Source organism: Carcharhinus amblyrhynchos, chromosome 23 (assembly GCF_965287045.1).
Source record: "Carcharhinus amblyrhynchos chromosome 23, sCarAmb.v2.hapA, whole genome shotgun sequence".
In the NCBI taxonomy this organism is placed as follows: domain Eukaryota; kingdom Metazoa; phylum Chordata; class Chondrichthyes; order Carcharhiniformes; family Carcharhinidae; genus Carcharhinus; species Carcharhinus amblyrhynchos.
Window position 1 is genome coordinate 25978734 of NC_137346.1, and position 23189 is coordinate 26001922.

Sequence of the window (23189 nt, forward strand, 5' to 3'; positions counted from 1 at the left end):
AGCATAAGATGGGAACAGAAACTGTCAGGTATGGGCACAAATGAAAAGTGGAGATTGTTCAAGCAACAAATACTGCGTGTCCTTGATAGGTATGTCCCTGTCAGGCAGGGAGGAAATGGCCGAGTGAGGGAACCATGGTTCACAAATGAGATTGAATGTTTTGTCAAGAGGACAATGGAAGTGTATGTAAGAATGAGAAAACAAGGTTCAGTTGGGTTGCTTTAAGGTTATAAGGTAACAAGGAATGAGCTAAAAAAAAAAGGGCTCAGGAAAGCTAGGAGGGAGCATGAGAAGTCCTTGGCGGGTAGGATAAAGGAAAACCACATGGCTTTTTACTCTTATGTGAGAAATAAAAGAATGATCAGGGCCGGTCAAGGATAGTAGTGGGAACTTGTGCATAGAGTCAGAAGAGATAGGAGAGGTGATGAATACTTTTCTTCAGTGTTTACCAAGGAGAGGGGCCATGTTTTTGAGGACAAGAGTGTTATACAGGTTGATAGGCTGGAGGAGGTAGATGTTCTGAGGGAAGATGTATTAGCAATTTTGAAAAACCTGAGGGTCGATAAGTCCCCTGGGCCAGATGGAATATATCCTAGGATTCTTTGGGAGGCAAGGGATGAGATTGCAGAGCCTTTGGCTTTGATCTTTGGGTCCTCACTGTCCATGGGGATAGTGCCAGAGGACTGGAGAGCGATGAATGCCATTCCTCTGTTCAAAAAAGGAAATAGGAATGGTCCTGATAATTATAGGTTAGTCTTACTTCAGTGGTCGTAAGCTAATGGAAAAAGTCCTGACGGGCAGGATTTATAACCATTTGGAAAGATGCCATTTAATCTGGGATAGTCAGCAGGGATTCGTGAAGGGTGAGTCTTGCCTCTCAAATTTGATTGAATTCTTTGAGGAAATAACTAAGTGTGTAGATGAAGGTAGAGCAGTTAGTAAGGCATTCGATGGTAGGCTTATGAAGAAAATGAGAAGGTGTGGGATAGAGGGAAATCTGGCCAATTGGATAAGTAACTGGCTATCTCATAGAAAACAGAGGGTGGTGGTGGATGGAAAATGTTCAGACTGGAGACCAGTTATCAGCGGTGTACCAAAGGGATCAGTGCTGGGTCCTCTGCCATTTGTGATTTTTTTTTTTATCAATGACTTGGAAGAGGGGGCTGAAGGGTGGGTCAGTAAATTTGCTGATGACACCAAGATTAGTGGAATGGTGGATGAGGTGGAGGGCTATTGTGGGCTGCAAAGAGACATTGATAGGATACAGAACTGGGCTGAAAAGTGGCAGGTGGAGTTTAACCTGATAAGTGTGAGGTGATTCATTTTGATAGGACAAATTTTATGTGGATTACAGGGTCAACGGCAGGGTTCTGAGGAATGTGGAGGAATAGAGAGATCTTGGGGTTCATATCCACAGATCTCTGAAGGTTGCCACTCAAGTGGATAGAGCCGTGAAGAAGGCCTATGGTGTGTTAGCATTTATTAACAGGGGGTTTAAGTTTAAGAGTCGTGGGGCTATGCTGCAACTGTACAGGACCTTGGTGAGACCACATTTGGAACATTGTGTGCAGTTCTGGTCACCTCACTAAGTAAGATGTGGAAGCGTTGGAGAGAGTGCAGAGAAGATTTACCAGGATACTGCCTGGTTTAGAGGGTAGGTCTTATGAGGAAAGGTTGAGGGAGCTAGGGCTTTTCTCTTTAGGGTGGAGGGGAATGAGAGGTGACTTAATAGAAGTTTATAAGATGATGAGGGGGATAGATAGAGTGGACATTCAGAGACTATTTCCTTGGGTGGATGTAGCTGTTACTAGGGGGCATAACTATAAGGTTCATGGTGGGAGATATAGGAAGGATGTCCAAGAATAGGTTCTTTACTCAGAGAGTGTCCAACTCCACTATCACAGAATGGACTGCCTGCTGTGATAGTGGAGTTGGACACTAAGAACTTTTCAAGTGGATTATTGGATAGGCACGTGGAGCGCACCAGAATGATTGTGGGATAGCTTGGCACAACATCGAGGGCTGAAGGGCCTGTACTGTGCTATACTGCTCTATGTTCTATGACCTTCCCATGCTCTGCCCCCATGCCCACTCTAATTTCCGGGGCGGGCTGGCAAAATTCCGACCAATGTTTTAGGTCGATGATGGACCTTTTATTGCAGTTGACTGCCGGTTCCATAGCAGCTAGGGCCATGTGTAAATCTGATAGGTAATTTGGTTCTCCTTTTCTTTAAATTTAGAAACAAAGAAATACTATGTTTTTGTGCACGGAAACCTTTTGCCTTTTATCAAGGCTTTCGTCTGTTTTCAAGCAGCTTATTAAATTCACTATAAATTGCCCACCTTGTTTTAGCCTGATCAGAGCTGATCACTCCTCTACTGTTAAAGTAGTCCAAAGATGTGCAGGTTAGGTGCATTGACCATACCAGATTGACCTTAGTGTCCAGGGATACGTAGGTTAGAGGGATTAGCGAGGTAAATATGTGGGGTTATGGGGGTAGGTCCTGATGGGATTGTTGTCGGTGCAGACTTGATGGGCTGAATGGCTGCCTTCGGCACAGTAGAGTTTTTATGATTTCTACTGCACTACCAGCTTGCTTGTATGGCTCTTTTTTTTTCTTGTATCCTAACCGTCAACCTAAACCCTCTTCCAGTTCACTTCTAGGCTTTTATCATTCTGTTCTTGAGCTGATTGGTTGGAAGCTGCTCAGCCCAGCGTGCTGACAGATGGGGGGGGGGCAGAATATATTTGGCCGAAAGCCTCCAACCTTGCCCTGGGCTGGGATTCTCTGATGCTACTATAGTCAGTGGAGTTTGAATGAGATCAGAGAATCCCACCCTGTGATTTTGGTCCCTGTCCAAAAGGTGTCAGATTCTCTCCACCTGTCTTCCTGCTTCCCTTCAGTCTCAACACTATGGGTCGGAATCTCATGCCAGCGAGATACAGTGAATGGAAGTTTGGCTGAGCGGTGTCAGGGTGTGGACATCCAGAGAATTCCGGCCGATGATCCAAGACTCTGTAATCTATCTGTTCATGATGTGGAGATGCCGGCGCTGGACTGGGGTAAACACAGTAAGAAGTCTCATAACACCAGGTTAAAGTCCAACAGGTTTGTTTGGTAGTAAACGCCGCTAGCAGCTTGCAACTTCTCATTTACTGTCCTGTCTGGAAATAAAACACACCTCTTTAACCTATGCTAAATGCTATCTCCACTCACATTGTCTGCACCTTTAAGACTTGAATAAGAGATTAGCTGTAAAGACTCGCATTCTAATCAGTATTCTGCAAACTGTGTGTGCCTTTATATGCCCTGTTTGTGATCAGAATTCTCCACTCAACTGATGAAGGAACGACATTCCGAAAGCTAGTGGCATTTACTACCAAATAAACCTGTTGGACTTTATCCTGGTGTTGTGAGACTTCTTACCAATTCTGTTCAGCCATGGAATCCTCTCCCAGATTTGATTCAAGAACAACTTATTGTAAAATGAAGGTCACTAATTTACGGTGACCCAAACGGCAAATTCTGTTGCGGTGATGTGATGTTTAGTGATTTTACTGATGTTTCGAAGAGCAGAAAGCTAATTGAGTAAAGGTGCAACTTCAATGCTACCCAAGCCTCAACAGTCGCATAATTGCTACAAAATCCATACCCTTATCTACCCACTCCTGTTGTATTCTGCCCGCCTAACTGCATTTGTTATATGTGATCTATCGTCTGCCTTCTCATGGAGCTTTACAACTATTAGGATAATCTTTATGTCAATGCATAAATGCAGAAATATAGAGTAATTAGATTTATTAATGCTTTAAATGAGAAAATATGTACACACGGAATTCAATGGCTGAAATACCAGTAAAAGTCTTACACTAAAATAAAATTAGACATACCTGCTCACCATATATTAGTGGCCTTGATAACACTCTTTGTGCATTGCATGATATTTGTTATTTTGAAGTAAAGAATTGTCTGACCAAGTGAGCAAGGAGACTGATCTAATACATGTATTTAAAATATATTGTATTATCTGTCACATACTAGATATAAAATTTACCTTTTCCTTAGGAAAACATGAAAACCATTTATAGTCTCCAGCAAGACTCGGCGCCCAGGGCCCTGTGTTCCGTCGAGACTCGGCGCCCAGGGCCCTGTGTTCCGTCGAGACTCGGCGCCCAGGGCCCTGTGTTCCGTCGAGACTCGGCGCCCAGGGCCCTGTGTTCCGTCGAGACTCGGCGCCCAGGGCCCTGTGTTCCGTCGAGACTCGGCGCCCAGGGCCCTGTGTTCCGTCGAGACTCGGCGCCCAGGGCCCTGTGTTCCGTCGAGACTCGGCGCCCAGGGCCCTGTGTTCCGTCGAGACTCGGCGCCCAGGGCCCTGTGTTCCGTCGAGACTCAGCGCCCAGGGCTCTATATTCCGGTGAGACTGGGCGCCCAGGGCCCTGTGTTCCGTCGAGACTCGGCGCCCAGGGCCCTGTGTTCCGGCGAGACTCGGCGCCCAGGGCCCTGTGTTCCGGCGAGACTGGGCGCCCAGGGCCCTGTGTTCCGGCGAGACTGGGCGCCCAGGGCCCTGTGTTCCAGCGAGACTGGGCGCCCACGGCTCTATATTCCGGTGAGTACCATACTTAGGTTTGCCTTGGGAATTGACTAATTTTGTTAAACATCGCAGCAACTCTAGTAAGGAAATTATTAATCAGCAATGTTATAGGGAACAAATTGTGACACTTTTAATCAATCTAAAAATGAACTAAATGCTGTAATAAATAGAGTATTCATTGTTAATGTATTGTACCAACTAGGTAACAGAATCAATTGAAATGTACGATACTATTGTGTATGATCCAATTCCGCTGTGAAGCTCTGTGCCAGGGTTTAATGGTGACTCAGATGCACTTATTACTGCCACATAATGTATTATTATGCACGAATGTTAGAAAAGACACATGATGGGATCTATGCTTTCAAAACGGCAGGCTTTCTTGACAACCAATCAACATCTAAATATTGCAGAGCCTTTCATTGATTGGAGTAGTTAAAAAGTAAAGCTGTTTTTATATCAGCACTTCTTCAGATCAGATTTTAGGAGCCTGGCGCCCAGGAGCCTGTTCCCTGGGTTAACACTTAATTCTGGCTCCCTTCCCTCCATAGCAGAATCGTTGACCTGCACCAGCTGTGTCCAAAAGAACTGCTGCAAGGATCACTTAAATTGTCAATGGCGGTGAGTTTGTGTCAGTGGCAGAAGTTTACAAGTTAGAATTTGAATAGTTATAATTGAGCGAAATGTGGTAACTATTGTTCTATATTTCACGCTAAGATTCATTCTGCAGAAATATTACAGATTGAATCACCTGTCAATGTACAGAAGCAAAATACTGCTAGAAATCTGAAATAAAAACAAAAGAAAGACAGGACATTTGTCAGCATTCTATGTCAATATCTAACCTATCAATATATCATTTTTATCTGTCTTCAATAGACTGTAATGGGGGTTATTATTGAAGAGGTAAATATTTTAAGCAAGGAGAAATATTATTGCAGATACACTCTGTATGTTTGGAATCAAGCAGTTTAGTGTTAAAGATTATGAAGTACTTTACAGGAAATATCAATGAGATTAGGACAGTCAGCATATAACTCCATGGATAGGCAGTTTTTCGAGTTCCACATTATCAATTCACTCCAGCTGAACTGAATTTACGCAGAATTAGACTCATATGAGCTTCAGATGCACAATGCAAATAGAAAGCTTTAAATTAATGTGTTGAATATGGTGTACCACTCTCACTGGAACATGGTGTGGTGGCGCGCACACACACACACACTGGTATTTTTGACCCAAAGATTCAAATAAAAAAATACATGCTTTGTGTGGTGCTATAAAGATGGTTAGTTTTGTTATATTGTGAGAGGTGGGCAGAGTTCAGAGGAATAGGGGAAGTTGCTACATACACACACACCCTATTTCCTGGATATACACATTAATCTTACATTCAAGTAGTTTCTGTAAACTTTTACCCTTTGCTGTTTACATCAGCAAGCTATTAATTATCTGTTGCAGACATACTTTAAATTGTCTTTGAAATGCTGGGAAAGCAGAAGTAATGTAGATAAGCAAGCTTTGACTTGACTGAAGACTGCACATGGCATGGTGACACAGTGGTTAGCAGTGCAGCCTTACAGCAGCAGGGATCCATGTTCAGTTCCTGGCTTGGGTTACTATCTGTGTGGAGTTTGCATGTTCTCCCTGTGTCATATTATGTGTGGGTTTCCTCTGGGCACTCTGGTTTCCTCCCACAGTCCAAAGATGTGCAGGTTAGGTGAATTGGCTGTGCTAAATTCTCCCTCAGTGCACTTGAGCTGGCGCCAGAGTGTAGCTATTAGTGCATTTTCACAGTAACTTCATTGCAGTGTGAATGTAAGCCGACTTGCGACTAATAAACAATCTTTGGTTTATATGATTAAAATAAATCTCAAAACAAGAGTGCAGATTCAAATACCTTTTTAGCTTCAATGTGTAAAACTGACAACCAATATAAATTGCTAATGCTGTTTTAATTAATTCTTTCAACAACAAGCTTAATTAAAAGCAAAAAACCTTATTGTGTCTACCAGTTTCCAATCAAAATGGGAACAGTTCTTATTCCATTTTCCTAGAATAAGAAATGGAGATTAATTAACCCTCTTCATGTTGTAGTGATAATGTCCCCAGCAGTTATCAGGGGTTCTGTTTATTCTTCTAATAGAAACCTATTAATGAATATATTTTTGAGAATTGTGAAGAGCTGGTTTCTCCAATACTAGCATTGTAAGGTCCATTCTCCACTTCCTCCCAACCTGTTTTGCTATCCACTTCTAGTTCCCAGTTATAGTTTCCGAGGAGATTGTGCCTGCTCTGTTATCATTATTGTCTGTTTTGCTGGCTTTGGTGAGCTGTTGCAATAGATATTTTGCTTTCAGCATCAGTTGGTCAAATGTTTTCTGAATATTCCCCATTTTTCTGAGAATGTCAGTGTATAGACAGGAGAAACAAAAAAGTCAATTGTGAGTTCTTTAGTTGGTAACATAAATCAATTTTTATAATACAGATTTTGCACTTTTAAGAACAATACAGAATCAATAGCAAGGGACTCTCCCATGCTGTTAATTTCTTGGAATAGTTTGCATTCCCTGCAAAATTTTCCCCATCAGATTTTTTTTCTCCCTTTTCTCTGACTGTGGTGCCCTGCATGTTCTCCAAACTATTTAATTACTGACATCACTCTCACCACCACATTGGTGGTTATGCCTTCAGTCATCTCGCTTTGAAATTCCCTACATAAACGCCACTGTTCCTCCACCTCCCACTTCTTTAAGATCTTCCTTAAACCCTATATCTTTGACCAAGCTTTTTGACGGTCTTTCTAAGAAGCTCTTCCTTCAGCTCCGTGTCTGCAAATGTCTGATTCATGCCTCTCTGGGGTGCTTTGAGGTGTTTTTCTATGTTAAGTGTGCCACATAAATGCAAGTGGTTATTGTTGAAAACACTTCTCCATCACCTCCCCAGATTACTGACTTTCTTCATATGACTTTGGGCAATGTAGACTCTTGAGTCAGTGCTCACCTGATAATTAACACTGGCACTTTTCTGCAGTGGTCAGTGCATGCAGATCAGACAAAAACAGTCTCGTTTCTCCTTCTCCCTCCAATAAATACTGTAATTAAAAGTATCATAGCTACCACCTTTCTAATCAGCTGATTGGGCAGGTCTAAGGCCTGGATCATCCTATTTTGAAGGGTCGGGGCCAAACCACAATCTACATTCTCAGTAAAATGTATGTAATATAAAAATGCTATCACTTAACTGCGTACTGGATCTTCCACATTTCTTTCAACATCCTATTAGAAAAAATGTGAAGAGTAATTTGAGGTAAACTAAAAAATAATTATTTCTATCTTCCTGCTATCACTTTACAAAGTTTCACATTTGTACATTGAGTTGTGAAATATGCCTGCACCATATTCAAACTTTGAAATGTTGAGTCCCGTAAAGAATTAAACTTAACTTCTCCGTAATTCAGGTAAAGCTCAGGAATCAATGAATTTGTTTACCTTCTCCCAATAATTTAAGTGCTTTGAAGCATCCAAAGCTTAAAATTATCCAACAAACATAGCAACATCTATTTACTTATGATAAGCCTGCTTTTAACTTGATATGGCTTACAAGTCTTTTTTTCGTCATCCTTTCGGACACTTTATTACTTCCTTGATCACCCTTATTGAAATCTCTAATTTCTATTGATTTTCTTTTTTTATCAAAATTATTACTGTCCCTGTCACTTCAAAAGGCCCTATATCCTGGATTATTCAGTTCATGATCTGCTTGTAACCAGGTCTCTTTCACAACAATCATTTGACATCCTTTAAGTTATATTTGTGCTTCCAACTCATTTTATTTCTTATGCTACATGCATTTGTGTACAGAACACAGAGACACAGGAATCACTTGATAAAAAAAGACCAAAGTCCTTTGATTGTTTTCCACTAACCTGGAATTTGTATGATACAATGATAATGTAATTTGTTGACTAATCATGGCAATCCACCTTTTATCAATTAGCCTACCATGAACTCAAACATGAGGTGAGGATCACTCCAGAGGTAGTTGGCTTTTGGGAACCATTAGTCCAAAGTCGCCTCCTCCCACTTCATTTCTTTTTGTGTTTGTAATTATCAGAGAACTTAGCATGACCTATTAATAAGGAGCTGTCATGTTGTGAAGATGGATCTAAGGAAGGAAGAGCTGGAGGAAAATGAGAGGATTTCTGGCACCGTGTTTTCCATACTGAAGCTTCGTTTGGCATTCATAGAAAGACAGGCTTTGTGTTCCAGCCACCTGAACAAATAAAACATGAAAAGCCTTCCTCGCTTGTTTTCCTGCAGCCTACTGTTCTACGTTATAAAATTGCGAGAACAGACTTTAGTTTGCTCTGAACAATATTGCTAAATGGATTGGCTCACGGACACCTTGAGGTTAAGAGGCCGTGATGACTTATGTTGACAGCATTGACAGTGTTTTGAGTTCTGTAATTATATAGAGGTTTACTTCATCTAGAAATACAGATGTAGTTGGGGCAAATATATTAAAACTCTTTAACTAATCAAGCTGGACTAATGTTGATCAGTCATTGTTGCGGAAGCAGGAAGATAGCTGATACAATCTGAAAAATAAGATATTGTATTGACCATCTGTCAGACTTAATCTGAGCAATCATCTACTTTGAACTCAGTATTGTAATTGTATAATTTCCATATCCTGCGCAATGAGGAAAAAGCATGGATCTTAAGATATAGACAGTAATCATTGTTATTGCAAGACAGTATATTCATAATTATAGACTATGTGACAGCTTTCCTGTTCATATCTTTAGGTAATCTTCTCACTCCCATGTAGCTATGCCCCATTTCTTGGCCCTGTGCTATGCACCCTGAGGAAACTAAAGTAGGAAGCATGCAATAATTTTATTATGAAACCAGTGTTTAATATTTGGCTGGTTTAATGTTGAAGGGCACGCAGATATCCAAAATTCTGAAGTGAAAAGTAATTGAGAGAGAATTCTGTGGCCAGTTAATGCATTCACACATCTTTATGCTATAATAATAAAGATAAGAATTAAGATGAATAGCCTCCTTCTGCGCTGTAGGGATTTTATGTCTGTGTTTCCTGATAAACAAGGAGAAATGAAACTTAAGACTCTAAGGTCAAAGCCTCCAAAAGCTGGATTGGAAAGCCTCAGAAAAAGATCACCTCCCAAACTCTCAACCTCTGTCAGCTAGGAGGGCAAAAGCAGCAGGCACATGGAAAGACCGCCATCTGCAAATGCCCCTCTAAGCCAGATGCCACTTTGACTTTGAAATATATTGCCATTCCTTGATTGTTGCTGGGTCAAGATCCTGAACTTCCGAGTAACAGGGGATGTGGTAATGTAGTGGTAACATCACTGGGCTAGACTAATGCTCGGGAGACTGTGTCCAGATGCCATCATGGCAGCTGATAGAATTTAAAATGTAATTAATATACCTGGGATGACAAGCTAGTCTTAGTAATGGTGGGCATCAAACGATTGCTTAAAGACCTAGGGAAGGCAATGGCTTAGTGGTATTAGCTCTAGACTATTAATTTAGAAGCCCGGCTAATGTTCTGGAGATCTGGGTTTGAAACCCACCATGGCAGATGGTGGAATTTGAATTCAATGAAAAATATCTGGGATTAAAAATTTACTGATGACCACGAAACCATTGTTGACTGTCGGAAAACCCATCTGGTTCACTAATGTCTTTTAGGGAAGGAAATCTGCTGTCCTCACCTGGCCTGGCCTACATGTGATTCCAGTGCAACTGTAATGTGGCTTACTCTCAACTGTCCTCTGAAATGGCCCAACAAGCTACTCAATTCAAGGGTAATTAAGGATGGGAAATTAATGTTGGCCAGCCAGCGAAGCCCAGGTCCCATGAATGAGTTTAAAAAAACGTATTTGTTAATATCCCTCAGAAAGCAAATATGCTGTTCTTACCTGCTTTGGCCTACAGGTAACTCCAGATCCACAGAGATTTGGTTGACTTCAAACTGCCTTCTGAAATGACCTAGCAACCCACTCAGTTCAAGTATGATTATGGATAGACAACAATTATTGGCTATGCCAGCAACACTCCCCATGAAATAACAACTAAAAATACAGCACAGTGGGAGGGTAGTTAACTTAGACTGTTTGGCAACATGCTGAATTAGGAGAAATTGCACACAGCGGAAAAAATTCCATGACAAGCATGGAATGATGATGGAGACCAAGCTAAAAGTCTTGTTGGAATGAGAAGCCAATTGTTCTATTCCTGCATTACAGATGGTGTGCTTATATGTGATATGCTATCAATTAGTGCTATAACGTTGCTTGCTACAATTGAAGGACCTTGTGCATCACACTGTGGCACAGTGGTTCCACTGCTGCCTCATAGACCTTAGCTCTTTTCTGTCAGTGTGGAGTTTGCACGTTCTTCCTGTGTCTGCGTGGGTTTCCTCCCACATTCCAAAGATGTGCAGGTTAGATTGATTAGACGTGCTAAATTGCCCCTTAGTGTCCCGGGATGTGTAGGTTAGAGGGCTTGGTGGGATAAATGTGTGGGGTTGTGGGGAGAGGGCCTGGGGTTGGATTGCTGTTGGTGCAGACTCGATGGGCTGAATGGCCACCTCCTATGATTGTAATGAAGTGTTTATCGAAAAGTAGTGTGAAATTATCTTACATGTGTGATACAGTTTCTTTGAAAACACAATTCAAAAACATTATTTCATTTGAACCGCATATTGGTTGAAGGCTTATTTCTATGCACTTAATACGATGACATTTCACATTTTCTCCACTACTGGTGGAGTTGATAGCAAAACACAAATTGTTGGTCCCTTTAAACGCTGAAAAGGGTAATCATCATATCACTACATGCAGGAATATTTTCTTAGAGGAAAATGCTTTAAAATAAATGTTGCTTTATTGTGTTAAGAGTTTTATTCTTGCTGATTTGAATTTGGAACCATCACTGAAGTTCCGGTCATATATTTGTAAAAATCTATGAATTACATTGTAGCTGGAAAAACAGTGATAAGCAGTATTTCAGTGTGCAGGAGGGGAAATAAGCACACTTGGTGCCAATTGTTTCCAAATCAGACTTGCAACAAAAAAAGGTACAAGTTAATGTATTCATGTAGAAATATCTTGCATAATGTTAATTCAGAGTATAGCTGATACTAGGATATCAGAATCATCACAAAATTAGCACGTATTTTTAGTCATGTTTGATATTTATAGCATAGTGTGGAAAATTGAAAAACTTATAAGGTGGTCTCTGGTTCTCTTATGAAGTTGGGTTAAGGCAGTGTAGAAGGACTTTATTTTTACCTTTGCATTTCCATGCCTGAAAGTGTTGGCTGACAGAAGTCCATAGCCCAGTATCATTTGGTGTGAAATTGCTTGTATGTCTCAAAATATTTTTGGGACAGTGGGATGGAGAGGGAGGAAGGGGCCACCACCAGGGTTATAACCAACTGAGTAACCTAACCTGTAAGATCAATCACTCCACCAATCCATGCAATAATGTAACTGTAAGATTTGTAACAAGCCATCAGCTGAGGCTTTGTTCTTGAAGTAAAGCTGCAGGATTATTAAAACAATGATGAAAATCTGCAAGGGAATTGTATAACTGAGAATGTAGTTATTCAATTGAGATAGCTTCCCATTGCAAGTAGTTATGCCATGGATGGAAAAAAAACTGCAAATAGTGGAAACATGAATTTTCAGCATTTGTTTTTTTTTTGTTTCTGCTGTTAAGTTGTCATTTTTTTTCTTCAGGTGTACAAGTCATGTTTTGCTCATCAGAATTCTGTCAAAGAATTTGTGCTTTCAGGGAGGGAATGGAGAGATACGGACTGAGTAGGGGCCTTTTTTTTTAGGGTATTATGATTGGCATGGGTTTAAAGGGCTGAAGAGTCTGTTCCTGTGCTGTACTTTGTTGTTTGTTTAAAGCATTAAGCAACATTATTACCTTTCAGATGCTGGTGGCATTTCTATTTTAAAAAAAGTATATTCTTTATATTGTAGGACTTCATTTTTGTGCATGAATGAGATAACTGTAGCTAACAGAATCTGACACATGGATGCTCTCATTGTATTGCTATTTCAAATTTTTAAGCCCTTAGGGGAATGACTAATCCTTAATTTTACCTGATCATTGAAAAGAAGGCATGAGCATTTTTATGGGCACTGACCTTATCAGAAGACCAGGAAAGGGATCAACGCAAAAGAGCTGCATACTTTATGATTCACTCATAATGAAACACGTCAGCAGCAACGTAATTCCACACTGAAATAATTTGTGCTTTTTATAGACGATTAACACGATCATTAATTGGTTGCAGTTTTGGTGGTTGACTTTGTCTTAAGGACCTGATTTAATTATTTTTTTTCTTTCAGCTGTGCACAATCTTTAGCTATTTAAACCTCGAATCGCCCTGATTTGAGGCAGCCAGAACAGTTTATCCAATTGGACAAACTGAAAATTTTAGATGTAGCGGGATTAATCAGGACTGGCACAGAAACCGTTTTCATGACTGCCAATGAACTTGAAAAATAAGATTCATATCTTTCCCCATTAGCTTAGAAGGTGAAGACACAAAGTGACTTATTACTCAGGCTCATAGCATGTATTTATATAGCACCTGCCAAAGTACTTCACAGGAGCATTATGAAGCAACATTGAACCTGAGCTATTCTTAGGTGATATTAGGGCACAGGACTGAAGGTTTGGCTGAAGAGGTAGTGTTAGGGAACATAATGATGACATGAAAATATCAGGGAAATCTGATGAATTGGAACGTTTTCTGATGGATGTATATTTTTAAAACCTATTGGAAAATGTAGGTTGCTTAAAGACAAGGACAATTAGGTTTTGTTAATGAAACTAGTGCTTTTGATATGTTGATGAACCTTGCAACACTGCAAACAGATGTTTACCCAAAACAATCAGGTGACAATGGGGAACATACAACATAAGTTTGAATAAGGTGCTAGAGGTTCAAAAGGAGAGACAAGGTATGAACTTTGCAGATTGTCAAAAGGAAGGCAGTTAATTTTGACTTCTGAAGTGGTTACTTTAGATAAGGGAAGATCAAAAGTGAAAACATGTATATCAGAAACATTCAACCTGAGCGAGGGTAGCTGGCTACTCAACTAACAGCAGGAACAGCTGTTTTAATTTCTAGCAAGCGATGACTGTGAGGAAAGCCTCGCTGGAAAAAAACAATCATTTTATTCTACCTTAGAAACAATCGCAAAGAGATATAACTGTCTGGTGTGGTAACTTACAGGATTTTTTTTTACAGTTTGTAGAAAAAAATCTATAGGATGTTGGTATGTTAAGGTGGACACAGTAAAAAGTCTGACAACACCAGGTTTTGGTCCAACCGATTTATTTGATAGTAAACGCACAAGCTTTCGAGGTTTAAATAAATCGGTTGGACTAAAACCTGGTGTTGTCAGAGTTTTTACTGTGTTTACCCCAGTCCAATGCCGGCACATCCACATCATGTTAAGGTGGTACAGAGCTTACATAGCTGCCTCACAGCGCCAGGGACCTGGATTTGATACCCAGGCTTGGGTCACTGTTTGTGTGGAGTTAGCACTGTCTCTCTGTGTCTGCATGGGTTTCCTTAGAGTGCTCTGGTTTCCTCCTACAGTCCAAAGATGTGCAGGTTAGGTTAGGTTGGTTGGCCACAATAAAATTTCTATCATCAAGGAAGAAATAGCAAGACATCTGCATATAAATTGTTCCATTGGTAAAATGCAGCATGGTTTCATGAAGGGCAGGTCATGTTGAACTAATTTGGTGGAATTCTTTGAGAACGTTTCATGTGCAGTGGACAATGGGGAACCTGTGGATATGGTGCATGTGGATTTCCAGAAGGCATTTGACAAGGTGCCGCACCAAAGATTGCTACATAAGATAAAGGTGCACAGTGTTAGGTGTAATGTATTAGCATGGATAGAGGATTGGTTAACTAACAGAAAGCAAAGAATGGGGGTAAATGGGTGTTTTTCTGGTTGGTGATCAGTGACTAGTGGTGTGCATCAAGGATCAGTGTTGGGACGGCAATTGTTTACGATTTACATAGATGATTTGGAGTTGGGGAACCAAGTACATTGTGTCAAAATTCACAGATGACACTAAGATGAGTAAAGAGCAAAGTGTGCAGAGGACACTGAAAGTCTGCAAAGGGATATAGATAATCTTAAATGAGTGGGCGAGGGTCTGGCAGATGGAGTACAAATGTTGGTAAATGTGAGATCATCCATTTTGGTAGGAATTACAGCAAAATGGACTATTAAATGGTAAATATTATTTAAGAGGGACCTGGGTGTCCTTGTGCAGGAATGTCAAGGAGTTGGTTGCAGGTGCAGCAGGTAATTAAGAAGGCAAATGGAATTTTGTCCTTTATTGCTAGATGGATGGAGTTCAAAAACAGTGAGGTTATGTTGCAGCTGTAAAAGGTGCTGGTGAGGCCACATCTGGAGTACTGTGTACAGTTTTGGTCTCCTTAATTGACAAAAGATATGCTAGCACTGGAGGGGGTGCAGAGAAGATTCACTAGGTTGATTCCGAAATTGAGAGGATTGGCTTATGAGGACAGATTGAGTCGACTGGGGCTATGCTCATTGGTATTCGGAAGAATGAGGGGAGATCTTTTAGAAACATGCAAGATTATGAAGGGAATAGATAAGATAGAAGCAGGGAAGTTGTTTCCACTGGCAGGTGAAGTAGGGGGCATAGCCTCAGAATAAGGGGATGCAGATTTAATTTAGTGTTGGCAAGTGTGAGGTGGTCCACTTTGGTAGGAAGGACTATTACTTATGCGGCGAAAAACTGCAGCAGGCGACGGTGCAGAGGGACCTCAGGGTCCTTGTGCATGAGTCGCAAAAACCCAGCTTGCAGGTGGTCAGGAAGGCGAATGGGATGCTGGCCTTCATAGCGAAGGGGATTGAATATAAATGTAGGGAGGTCTTGCTGCAGCTGTATAGGGCATTGGTGAGGCCGCAGCTGGAGTACTGTGTGCAGTTTTGGGCGCCGCACCTGCGCAAAGATATTTTGGCCTTGGAGGGAGTGCAGAGGAGGTTTACTAGGCTGATACCGGAGTTGAGGGGGTTGAGCTATGAGGAGAGGCTGAATAAACTGGGCTTGTACTCGTTAGAGTTTAGAAGAATGAGGGGAGATCTCATTGAGACGTATAAGATGATGAATGGGATGGATAGGATAGAGGTGGAGAGACTCTTCCCGCTCAAAAAAGACAGTAGGACTAGGGGGCACAGCCTCAAGATAAAAGGGGGGCGGTTTAGAATGGAGTTGAGGAGGAACTTCTTCACTCAAAGGGTGGTGAATCTCTGGAATTCTCTGCCCGTTGAAGTGGTGGAGGCTGCCTCACTAAATATTTTTAAGACGCGGCTTGATGGGTTTTTGATAGGAGAGGGGATTAAGGGTTATGGGGAGAGGGCGGGAAAGTGGAACTGAGCAGCGACAGATCAGCCATGATCTTATTGAATGGCGGGGCAGGCTCGAAGGGCTGGATGGCCTACTCCTGCTGCTATTTCTTATGTTCTTATTTAGGACTGAGTTGAGGAGGAACTTCTTAACAAAAATGGTTGAGAACCTGTGGAATTCGCTGCCCAGTGAAGCAGTTGAGGCTACCTCATTGAATGTAATTAAGGCAAAGACAGCTAAATTTTTGAACAGTAAAGGAATTAAGGGTTATGGTGAGCAGGCGGGTGTGGAGCTGAGTCCACTAAAAGATCAGCCATGATCTTATTGAATGGTGGAGCAGGCTGAAGGGACCAGATGGCCTACTCCCTGCTCCTCTTTCTTATGTTCCTATGAACCTCCCCCCACCTTACTCTACAACTATGACCTATTGTTCTAGAAGGGGTAACATTTGGTTAACATTTACTTTATCAATCATACTGAGCATTTTATATACCTCGATCAAATCCCTCTTTATTCTTCTGTACTTCAGTGAGTACAAGTTGAAGCTACTCAACTGTTCTTCATATGACAGCCACTTCAAACCTGGAATTAATCCGCTGAATCTCTTTTTGCTCTTAACTCACTAAGACATTTCAGGGCACTTCACAAGAATGTTACCAAACAAAATTTGACACTGAACCACATCACAAAATATAAGTAGAGGAGGTGGATTTAAGGAGTGCCTTAAAGGAAGAGAGTTAGAGAAGCGAAGAGGTTTAGAGAGGACATTCTAGAACATAGCACCCAAGCAGCTAAAGGTATGGTGGCCAACAGTGGAGCAATTAAAATCAAAGAGTCCAGAATTGGGATATGTTTGTATTTCAGGAGTGCTAAGGAGGAATGAGGCCATGGAGAGGTTTGAAAAAAATGTTTGAAACTTGCATCTGAGGCATTACTGGACCAGGAGTGAATGAGGGTCAGTGAGTACATGCCTTGTGAGGACTGAATGGGACTTAGTGCGAGTTACGATACAAGCAACTCAGGTTTATACGGGGCTGAAGATGTCAGGTTGGCCAGTGGAGTATTACAGCTGTTAAGTCTAGAGATAACCAAGGCATAGATAAGTAACAACAGGTAAGGGAGGGGCAAAGATAGGGAATGGAAATTGGTGGTTTTGCTGATGAAGTCCTGTTGCAGGCACACTTTTATGCCAAGAAAGGTGATGCACTCTTGTCATTAGCACAGAGTTACTCAAATGCATAATGCTTGTTTTTTTAATTTTGTCGAATTATGACTTTGTTTTCTTGGCTAATAGCTAGATTTACACAAAGTTGATTTTCAACCAATGACTGTTGCAAAACTCCTTGAATGGAACTGGTTTGGCAACTTAATACTTCGCTACAAAAGCTAACTAGTGCAGATGCTGGAAATATGTAGCTGGTGAGGCAACATATGTTGGCCCGTAACTTGCTCAGAGTAGTAATCTCTGTCAGATTGCCGCTCTGAATGAACTTGCCTTCACTGGGATTCCAAAGATGCCTCACCCAACTTTCCTCCTCCAGACAGGAGAAGTGAAGCGTGCCCCCAACTGATTGATGCAGACTAACTGGGGTGCAGAGACGTAGGACATTTTGTGGCAGTAGCTGCTGTGAGATGTTTAAAGTGGGGTGGGAGGAGGCATATGAGGTGGGGATGCCTGGAGGAGTGGAAAAAGCTGGGTGTGGTGGGCTGGAGTGGAGATATGGAGCAGGGTCGGGTGGATCAGGTTGGATTGGGAAGGGGTTCGGGGGTGGGTATGGGATGGTGGGCCTCCTGAGACTGTAGGGTGGGTTGTGTGATAGATCCCCTGGGTGTTGGTTAGATGTGGGTGGAGTGGTGTGCCCTCTGCGGGGTGGGGGGGAGCGGTTTGTGTGATTGCGGGGTTTTACATGCGAGGCTGGGTTTGGGTGTTTAAATAGTTACTCTGCAGAATTTATTTTTTTTCCTTTTAACTCTTTCAGAATAACTACCCATTTAAAACTGGCAGAACCATTCAAAGTTAGCAATTTAAGTCGCTTCTGTCAAATGATTCCCAGCCCAATTTTTCAGAGCAAGTTAGCACTTCTGGGCAATTGCCAGGTAAACCCTTACATGGGAACTTTCTAGAACCTAGAACATAGAACATTACAGCGCAGAACAGGCCCTTCGGCCCACGATGTTGCGCCGACCAGCTTTTTAAAAAAAAAACAACACTAACCCACTAATCTAAACCAATCCCATTTCGTCCATAAACCTATCCACAGATCTCTTAAACGCCCCCAAACTAGGCGCATTTACAACTGCAGCTGGCAGGGCATTCCAGTCCCTCACCACCCTCTGGGTAAAGAACCTACCCCTGACATCAGTCCTATAACTACCCCCCCTTAATTTAAAGTCGTGCCCCCTTGTGCTAGCTTTCTCCATCCTAGGAAAAAGGCTATCACTATCTACCCTGTCTAAACCTCTAATCATCTTATATGTTTCAATAAGGTCCCCTCTTAGCCGCCTTCTTTCCAGCGAAAACAACCCCAAATCTCTCAGTCTCTCCTCATAGGATCTCCCCTCCATACCAGGCAACATCCTGGTAAACCTCCTCTGCACCCTCTCCAAAGCCTCTACATCCTTCCTGTAATGTGGGGACCAGAACTGCACACAATACTCCAAGTGCGGCCGCACCAGAGTTGTGTACAGTTGCATCATGACGCTGCGACTCCTAAATTCAATCCCCCTACCAATAAACGCCAAGACACCATATGCCTTCTTAACAACCTTATCTACTTGATTCCCAACTTTCAGGGATCTATGTACACATACACCTAGATCCCTCTGTTCATCCACACTATTCAAAGTCCTCCCATTAGCCCTATACTCAACACATCTGTTATTCCTACCGAAATGAATTACCTCACACTTCTCCGCATTAAACTCCCCAAGCACATGAATGGGGTATTCCCCCAAATATGACGCTGGGGAATCAGGAAGTTATGGGCAGGGTTTCAGGTTAATCATCTTTCTTCAGAATTGGGAAAGGTTAGAAATGTAAAAGATTTTATGAAAGTGAATGGGGACAGAGTAGGAAAAGAAGACAAGAACAAAAGGAGAAAGATCTATGATGTGGAAGCAGGAGATTGACAAAAGCTTTGGTTGAAGTGACAATGGGACCAGTGACAAAGCCAAATAGAGTGGCAGTGGGGGCTAGTAATGAAAAAAAAAAGTTAATATCTTGGATTTTATAGTGCAGAAGAGGCCCTTTGGCCTATCAAGCCTGCAACAACACATTAGAAACACCTGAATTCCTACTTAATTCCATTTACCAGCATTTGGCCCTTAGCCTTTGACTGTTATGCTATACCAAGTACTCATCCAGGCATAAAGAATGTAAAGCAACTTGCCTAAACCGCCCTCCCAGTCAACGCATTCCAAGCTGTCACCATCATCTGGATAAAAAGGTCATTTTTCACATCTGACCCACCCCCACCCCCACCTCTTGCCCCTTACCTTGAACCTATGTCCTCTCATGATTGACCGTTTAACTAAGGGGAACAGCAGCTCCTTATCCACTCTGTTCATGCCCCTCACAATCTTGCATATCTTGATCAGGTCACTCCTCGAGTCTTACCTGTTCCGGTGAAAACAAACCAATCTATCCAAGCTCTCTTCATAACATAAATGTTCCCTTCCAGGCAGTACCCTGGTGAATCTTCTCTGCACCCCTTCCAGTGCAATCGTATCCTTCCTATAATGTAGTGACCAGAACTGCTCACAGTATTCTAGCTGTGGCCTCACCAAAGTTCAGCACAAATCTAATAAGACCTCCCTGCTTTTGTAATCTATGCCTCAATTGATAAAGGCCACCCGATTAACATACCCCTCACCTTGTTTAGAGATGGTGTGAATGGCAGAATGAACAGCAACTATCTGAATGCAAAAAGAAGAAAAACAGAAGTGAGAATGATTGACTATTTATACACACATTTACTCTGAAAATCCAACACAGTGTAACTCCTTCACCATTCATAAAGACAGGCAAACTCTCTCTCACACACCCTCTCTAAAAACAAACAAAGGAATATCAAAAGATTCATGATTGGAATGGCTTGGTGTGCAGAAGGGTTTGTATTCCACTCTTGAAGTTGTGATCACCACAGCAGATGTTATTTGGTGAGCAAGCCAAATCCCTGAGGGAAAATTGACTAACAACTATTTTTGGCATTCTATTTAACTTAAATACCCAACCATACTACCCAAGGCAAAAACTGCTCTCGCTGTAGTAAGGATGTGCTGTATGAGCTCTTAAACTCTCACCTACTCTGCTGTGGAAATCATTGAAATTTCAGAAGCAAGACTGCTTTCTGAAACCCAAAACTTTTTGGATGACTATTTCAGACTTCACACTGTCTTTTAGCACAATGCTGTTTCCAGGATGTCTTCCTCACACACAGTCTACCAAAATTCAGCTCAACATCTCTTTAAATTCCTTTTTCCCTTTCAACTTCAATTTCATCATTCTCAGCACTTAAAGTTCATTTATTAGTCACAAGTAAGGCTTACATTAATACTGCAATGAAGTTACTTGAAAATTCCCCTGGTTGCCACACCCTTACACCTGTTCGCATCAATACACCTAACCGGCACGTCTTTCAGACTATGGGAGGAAATCGGAGCACCCGGAGGAAACCCACACGGTCATGGGGAGAATGTGCAGACTCCACACAGACAGCGCCCAAGCTGGGAATTGAACCTGGGTCCCTGGCGCTGTGAAGCAGCAGCCCCAACTACTGTGCCACTTCATTGATCGCGGTTTCTCAAAGTGTATTTTTTTCGTATTTTCCTATGGTGCCCGCTTTTTGGTCAAATAAAATTTAACAATCTTCCCTTGTTTAAATATGAAAAACTGTTGCAAGTTGTACAAGTTCCTTACTCTTCATTGAAATTTAAAAGCTGAAAACCTAATTCCTTGTCTGTTTCCTAATGCAAATTTCTAAACATCATTTGTTTATTTTTAAATGTACTTTACTATAGCCTCATTACAAATGCGTAAAGGATAGCAAGAGTTTTTATAAATATATAAAAAGGAAGAGGCTGGCTAGGGTGAACGTTGGTCCCTTAGAGGATGAGAAGGGGGACTTAGTGGTAGGGGATGGGGATATGGCTGAGGTCTTGAATAACTTTTTTGCTTCTGTCTTCACGGAGGAGGACATGAATAATTTGCCGGGTGTTAGAGATGGAAAGGTGGTAGGACTGGAGGGTCTTAATGACATTACTGTTACTAGAGAGGAGGTGCTCGACAGACTGGAGGGGCTGATTGTGGACAAGTCGCCAGGACCGGATGGAATGCATCCGAGGGTTCTGAAAGAAATGGCGGAGGTGATAGTGGATGCCTTGGTGGTTATTTTCCAGACGTCGCTGGATTCCAGGGAAGTGCCGGAAGATTGGAAAGCGGCTAATGTTACGCCGTTGTTTAAGAAGGGTGCCAGGCAAAAGGCAGGGAATTATAGGCCGGTTAGTTTAACGTCTGTTGTAGGTAAAATGTTAGAATCCGTCATCAAGGAGGAAATAGCAAGGCATCTTGAGAGGAATTGCTTGATAGAGCAGACGCAGCACGGTTTCGTTAAAGGGAAGTCGTGTCTGACAAATTTACTGGAGTTCTATGAGGTTGTGTCTAGGGCGGTGGATAGAGGAGAGCCGGTGGATGTGGTCTTTCTTGATTTTCAGAAGGTGTTTGACAAGGTACCTCACAAGAGGTTATTGCAGAAGGTCAGGGGACATGGAGTTGGGGGTAGGGTGTTAGCGTGGATAGAGGATTGGTTGTCAAAAAGGAGGCAGAGAGTGGGTGTCAATGGGTGCTATTCGGATTGGCGGATGGTGACTAGTGGAGTGCCCCAGGGGTCGGTGCTGGGGCCTCAGCTATTTACCATTTATATAGATGATTTGGAGGAGGGAACCGAGTGTAGGGTGTTGAAATTTGCTGATGACACCAAGATTGGTGGAACGGCAAATTGTGCAGAGGGTGTGGAGAGTCTACAGAAGGATCTAGATAGGCTGGGCAAATGGGCCAAGAACTGGCAAATGGAATTTAATGTTGGCAAGTGCGAGGTGGTCCACTTTGGTAGGAATAATGGTAGGAAGGATTATTACTTACGTGGTGAAAAACTGCAGCAGGCGACGGTGCAGAGGGACCTCGGGGTCCTTGTGCATGAGTCGCAAAAACCCAGCTTGCAGGTGCAGCAGGTGGTCAGGAAGGCGAATGGGATGCTGGCCTTCATAGCGAGGGGGATTGAATATAAAAGTAGGGAGGTCTTGCTACGGCTGTATAGGGCATTGGTGAGGCCGCAGCTGGAGTACTGTGCGCAGTTTTGGGCGCCGTACTTACGCAAGGATATTTTGGCCTTGGAGGGAGTGCAGAGGAGGTTTACTAGGCTGATGCCGGAGTTGAGGGGGGTTGAGCTATGAGGAGAGGCTGAATAAACTAGGCTTGTACTCGTTAGAGTTTAGAAGAATGAGAGGAGATCTCATTGAGACGTATAAGATGATGAATGGGATGGATAGGATAGAGGTGGAGAGACTCTTCCCGCTCAGAAAGGATAGTAGGACTAGGGGGCACAGCCTCAAGATAAAGGGGGGGCGGTTTAGAACGGAGTTGAGGAGGAACTTCTTCACTCAAAGGGTGGTGAATCTCTGGAATTCTCTGTCCGTTGAAGTGGTGGAGGCTACCTCGCTAAATATTTTTAAGACTCGGGTTGATGGGTTTTTGATAAGAGAGGGGATTAAGGGTTATGGGGAGAGGGCGGGAATGTGGAACTGAGCCACGACAGATCAGCCATGATCTTATTGAATGGCGGGGCAGGCTCGAAGGGCTAGATGGCCTACTCCTGCTCCTATTTCTTATGTTCTTATGTGATTTAAACTTTTTACTCCTCCTTTGTACTCCTTTTTATCTCTCAACTCTTTTGACAAGCTGCCTCCATTAACATTTCTCCAACTTAATTTAATAATTTTAATTACACAAAAGCACACAGTGTGTCTTACAGAATAACACAATATTTCCCCAAAAATAATTTTAAAAATCCATCTTCAAAAGTTACTTCTAAAATTGCTCCCTAGAAGATTCTAGGATTCCCTCGAAGAGTTGGATTTTAAGCA

General features: G+C 42.2%; 1 protein-coding gene across 2 annotated transcripts in view; it reads left to right on the plus strand.

Annotated features, from left to right (window-relative positions):
• Positions 1-23189, plus strand: part of LOC145357376 (rab effector Noc2-like) — a 197221-nt gene that overhangs the window by 10557 nt on the left and 163475 nt on the right. The window contains exon 1 of one of the 2 annotated variants that reach the window (XM_080210691.1): positions 5134-5214. The exons of the other annotated variant lie outside the window; for it this stretch is intronic. The gene's annotated coding sequence lies outside the window, so the exon portion shown is untranslated. Of the gene's footprint in view, positions 1-5133; positions 5215-23189 lie in introns of those variants that run through there. 2 annotated transcript variants of the gene reach the window in all.